Here is a 6,294-nt window from a genome sequence, read left to right as displayed (position 1 = left end):
ACATACTTAGTTATCACCGCAAATTAAATTTACAATTTAGATACATGAGAATATATCTGTGATCTAATATTATCAGAATGCTTTTAAGCAATGCATGTGTTGATTGATATAAACATAAAAAGCACAGGAAAAGGCAGAATATAAGACAACTTTGAGAAAGGAGGATTTTCATTTTGAAGTCAATTTTCTACGTGATTACAGGTCAGTTTCGTTTTTTATAAATATAATTGTATTGTCAAATGTAAATAAAAATGATTTATTCTTAATATACATGTATATATATATATATATATATATATATATAAGAGAGATAATTGAAAAATGATAATCAACAGTTAACAATCTTCACTTTGTACAAAGGTCGGTATCTGTAAATAAAAAAACATTGTTATTGGTCATCATTTACCAAAATAAGGAAACAGGAATTCAATGAATTATATATTGACTTCATATCTTTTTCTTTTAATATATCGATTACAAACCGTTTTAAAGTATTTAAATTGAGATGCATTTTGTATGATATCACAATATATATATAACAGGTGATACATGCCTAGTAGGATACACTTATCCTGTCGTCGCATCCAATCTCTCTCTTTTTTGGGTTTCATGAGGGTGTGGATGGGGTTTACAGAATAGATAATAATGGGCAAAAAATATAAAAAATAGAGTAAAATGGACCGAAAAATGAAGAACAGAGAATAATGAGGTGCTATAATATAAAGAATAGTGAATGATGGGCAAAAAGTATAAAGAATACAGAAATGAAGAGACCCCCCATCCATACCCTCTTTCATAAAGTCCCCTCGGTTTTTGTTCGTTATCTTGATATGTCTCTTCGTAATTGCTCTATGAGATTTGAACATCGGTATACTACTGTTGCATCTAATGTAATCTATTCACACCGAAGGTTGACTGGTCAGTTTTATTATGTAAACGATTCTCTCTTCCAGAAGGATAAAATTTGTTGAGGGTTCATCGAATTGACCCTACGCTATGCATAATAATAGAGCCACATTCGGGCAGAATGAAGCTTTCCATCAGATGCAACGCGCTCTCTCTACATTAAGGAACCTTACAATAACCTGTGGTTGGTAATTATGTGTCCTGTTGCAAGACTATTATCCGTCTCTATGAATTATACTCTTTTTTTGTTGATCTGTTGAATTTGCCTTCACTCATTGCTGTCCATCCTTACTGTAGAACACACTTATCTGAATTATTGTTTAAAATGTTCTTGTGATATATTAGCTATATGACATCAACCAATCTGTTAACTACTTCACAATTATGGAAACATTGCGAACTAGTTACCTGAAATGAATAAATATGTTTTTATGTAAAAACTAAAGAAACTATAAAAACTAACCAGCTCGTCTTTTATCACACGCTCCGGGTGAGGAATCCCACAAAGAGTGTCCATTTCTACAGTAAAACCATTCTGTTCTGTTCTCTTCATCTAAACAGCCATAGGTTCCCCAAGGTAGAAAAGTGCACATTACCTCGCATCCGTCATTTTCAAATATCAAACGGTTTTTGTCCGCGCATGCTGTTTTCTTTAAAAGATCTGTAAATGCAAAATGTCAAATTAAATGGACCTAGTATATGATACTAATAAATAACTTTTTCTTAAAATCTGTTCGTTGAACCAGAAAATCTGAATGAAAAAAAACAATATAGTAATAGGCAAAGCAACCACTACCAAAAACAATTCAATAAATGTATTAATTTGACACAGCGAGCAATACTCGTACAACCAAGAAAGTATACTAGGACGGGGATAGCTTATTTCTTTATTCTAATAACAAACAAAAACCTGTAAATCCAAAATTTAAAAAAAGGTCTGGAAATCACACATTTGTGTTGTTTATCTTTTTTTTTAGTTTTTGCCTTATTAATCATCAATAAAATATTCCATAAATTCAATTATGAAAAGTGTTTTATTGAAATGCGATAGCTCATTCGCTATGAAGGAAGCTTGTGCATCTTAGTTGACCGCATGGTGACCGATGAATGACTTATTTCGTTGACTTTATTAAATTTTTCGTGCTGTCTCATCAAAGTATTCCAAAATAAAAAACGAGAATTCAATTCATAACCATTAGAAGGTATGGTAACTTTGAAAATTTCCCGCCGCATATCGCGAGTTTTCATATTTTTTCGTTTGTACTATTTATTACTCGAAGATCTGTGAATTATGCTACACATAGCAATGATAAAATATTCAAAAACATTTTCATTTTCATCTTGCTTATCATATTGTAAAAACTTTTGATGTACCAGACTATCATAAAATGCACAAGAATTCTTATACGCTTGCCTCTTTTCCTTGTATACATTTGACAACGTTCGTCCCTAAGATCCATTATCTGTGTCCCATCCTGAATGTAACAGCATGCTGAATCCATACCACTACATCTCTTGTCAGCTGGTACTGTTAATACAGTTCCTAACGCCAGAGCAAAAACTAATAGACTGGCTAGCATAGTAGTTCTTTAGTCCACCCTGCAATTTACATCATTGATGTTTTACTGTATGTTTCGTTGTCTGTTGCAATGCTTGTCAACAAATTATCAAAAGATCTATCAAAATGTCAGGACAGTCAATTTGTATTAAAAGATGTGAGAAAAAGTAAATAGTGTTACATTATGGTGTAATGGAATTTATCTTTGGTACGAAATATCTAGTAATTTCAGATAAAAAATGATCCGATTGTATGTTTTATCAGAATCTGGAGTTATGCTTACTAACAATAAATTAAAACATAACTTAATGGTAAAGCTTTACAGTTATGAACATTCATTGGCCTATATCATGTCGATACTTATATATTTTGGCATTGCTGCATCAGGTCATGGGGCTGTGTATGACGTCTTTACGCTAATTCCATTGGATGTATAGGAATTGATATCAAAGTCTGGTATAACATGAGTTATTTGCTAGTTGACATGTAGTGAGCTTTCGACTAATAGTGTATAGTAACTACTTTTCTGTTAGATCGGTAATGTGTTTTCTTTTGCCTTGTTGTTAGTTTTTTCTGTATCTCGTGTCAATCAGACGAGACGAGCCCTTTCAACCTTATATTTACAGTTTGTATAGCTATAACACCACTGTCCCTGGTCACAAGGGAAAGTTAAGCGCTCAGAAAAATGTTCAACCCCGCTACTTTATTTATAATATGTGTCTGTCCTAAGTCAGGAATCTGTAAATTAGTGGTAACTGTATGCGATATTTGATTTTGGTTTATAGTTTTATCATACAGAAGGTATCTAGTTTTTTTTCGTTTGAATTGTTCAATCTTATAATTCCTTCGGTTTTACTCATTGTTGAAGGCCGAACAGACTGAATTGTTTAAGAGTGGCGTCCCATAAAATGGTCCAAATTGTCTTATTTATATCTCTTCATATAGATCAAATGATACATCAGCAACTGTCTGTAGGACGATCCGAACTGCCTCTCTAATAGACGATCTGACATGCCTCTATATACTATTCGACTTGTCTGTCCAGACGATCTGATTTGACTTTTTTATAAATGGTCCAAGTTGTCTTTGGCCGAGTTATCTGGTACTCGAACTTGACATGGTTTCGTTTTACAGTTTAGGAAAGTTCTAGCGTAACTAGTGGAAAGTACTTTTTTTGAATAGCCTAAACATAGTACGGAATATGATGTTCTTCCATATGAGTAAGTAGTTATTATATAGTAATTTGAAAATAATTGACGGTAGATGAATCTATTTTGATAACTCTTGAACGATTTTATACTTGGTAGTATTTAGAAGGTGTTATAGCTATTTGTTAGACATTTCCTGGACACGTTACGGAACTAGCATCTTCATACACAAATCAAGCGCTCCTTGCGCCCTAGGAATTACAAGTCGAAGAAAAACGAACAACACCATGGCAACTTTTTTTTTTCTTAAGTATACGAATTACATACAGGAAATGCCTGTACAAAGTCAGAAATATGACAGTTGTTTTCCATTCGTTTGATGTGTTTGAGATTTTGATTTCGCAATTTGATAAGGGACTTTCCGTTTTGAATTTTCCTTTGAGTTCGGTATTTTTGTTATTTTACCTTTTTCGTACTTTGTCGAGTATATACGAAATTTTCCGAAGTCATGATGGAACTCCGGTACTCTTGTAAATTTGTAAAATTGTATTGAAAAGGACATTTTCAGAATAAATTCATTTTTATATGTCTGGGTTTTTTAGAGAATAGTCCGGGTATTTTTAGTGCGAGTGAATTAACAAAATTCCAATGGCTTAAAATGTTATATCTTAGTGCATTTACGTTTAAAAAGCACTGACGAAAAAATAGAGTTGTTAGAAATTCTTATTTTGGTCTCGTTTTATTTCATATCTAGCATACTGTTTTCAATGGAAATCAAATAGATATCAAACATTATATGTATAGGATTCATGTGCAACATTACAGACACCAAATATTTCATGAAACTCCATGTAACTGATAATCGTGATATGTTAATATGTAAATAATGTTTCTTACCTAGTCTAATGCAGATCAACTGGAAATGTTAAAAGTGACTGTTTTATATATATATATATACCAAGCCAAATTCTTGACCACTGGCGGAAAATGTATTCAGGCAATAAGATCGTACATGTACACCAAAAACGATAAAATCAGAAAACGTCAATGCTTTTAATTTTTTAAGTGATAATGGATTTTTAATATATTCTACTTCAAATTTGATACTTAACGAAATATGTTGAATATAAATATTAGAAATAACTACTGTGTCCATTATCCAATTTTATGACAATCATTCGAAAGATCGACAATTATATTTATTTTTATCATACTATGTGTAAACTCAAATGCCAAGTACGAAATATTTATCTTCAAACCGATATCTCGGTTGAATATCCAAAATGAATATTCGTAAACTTTTTTTTTTATTTTCATGGACACTTTTTAATCAGATTGTGTCGCTAAAAGTAATGTTAACTTCAAAAGGTTATGTTTAATTTTCAACTAAGTCAATTTAATAAATAAAAAAAAATGTTTCCACATAACTGAAATTTGTTTGATATAATATGACGTTCTAACATTCGTATATAATCAGAATGCCCTTGAATGACAGCATAGAATAAACATTGTTTCTGTCTTTTTCAATCAGCCTATACCTAAAATATCTATCTTTGGATTACTCCTATTAGTATACACTACCAAAATGTTATTCTCGTTTCAATAATTTCAATAAAAACGTGCAGTTATAGATTCAGGTTCAGATTCAATATTTTATTATAGTCTCACCACATACAAAAATGAAATTAGATTCACAGAATTACACATAAAACAGTTAAAACATTTGCAATGTATGCACCAAATTATACAAATCGTTAAAATTATAATGGCATATTGTTATTCTAAACTGTTTCCCAAAAAATAAAGTATGTCAATAAAGGTTTTGATTTTGTAAATATTGCCGGTATTTTTAACGACCATTCTGTTAAAGAAAACAAATTCCGGGATATTTTGATAATACTGAACTCCCTCTTATTTGTTATATTTACAAGAAATCTACCCGAAAATTTGTGTTTAATTATAGCCAAGTCTGTAAAGATGTAAATATCAGTGAAAATACACCTCCGTCATGTAATTGTAGTAATTCCGAATACACTTATGGCCCCATTTCCCATGTTATAACTGGAGACCTCAACATCGTTCGCGACCGAGAGTTAAAATCATTCCTCAGTAAAGGACCTAAATATCGTTCCCCGTCAATTATTATTTGGAATGAGTGTCGTAATATCATCCACGACTCACTTCGTGCTTACTGTTTGAAATGGATAAAACGGGAAAAAGCTGACAAAAAATCTTTGGACTCTTTTTTTAATTCAGTAATGAAGATAGTTGATATACGTATACAACATTTTAAAGAACATTTTACTCTTAACAACAACCATAAAAATCCTATTTCTCGTATCAAACATAAACTAACAGAACTAGCCAAGGAATTTGTTTTTGTCCCGGCTGATAAAGTTGCTAATAATATCATTATAGTTTGACGTAAATTTTACATTGAGGTTCTGCAAAAGGAAATCACGAATTCACCAACATTCCAACTGACTTCATTTTCAGAAAACGATATCTGTAACAAACATAAACTATTAGCTACTTCTTTACAAGCAGAACCAAATACAATGAAAGTCCCAACTATGTACTGGATTCCGAAGCTACACAAATCACCTTACAAATATAGATTTATTTCGTCTTCAAGTCATTGTTCCACTACTAAATTGTCTATTCTACTTACTAGTACACTTG

At 31.6% G+C, this 6,294-nt stretch overlaps 1 long non-coding RNA gene across 1 annotated transcript; it reads right to left on the bottom strand.

The window, feature by feature from the left end:
* Positions 1 to 240: 240 nt before the first annotated feature.
* On the bottom strand, positions 241 to 1,563 carry LOC127736571 (uncharacterized). The gene is made up of 2 exons (XR_007999044.1): positions 1,370 to 1,563; positions 241 to 368 (listed from the first exon to the last, which is right to left on the bottom strand). It is a non-coding gene; the product is annotated as an uncharacterized LOC127736571 (long non-coding RNA).
* Positions 1,564 to 6,294: the final 4,731 nt, after the last annotated feature.

Source organism: Mytilus californianus, unplaced genomic scaffold (assembly GCF_021869535.1).
Source record: "Mytilus californianus isolate M0D057914Y unplaced genomic scaffold, xbMytCali1.0.p SCAF_33, whole genome shotgun sequence".
In the NCBI taxonomy this organism is placed as follows: Eukaryota; Metazoa; Mollusca; class Bivalvia; order Mytilida; family Mytilidae; genus Mytilus; species Mytilus californianus.
The sequence above is the reverse complement of the archived record's forward strand: the minus strand, read 5'-3'. Positions and strand labels throughout refer to the sequence as shown.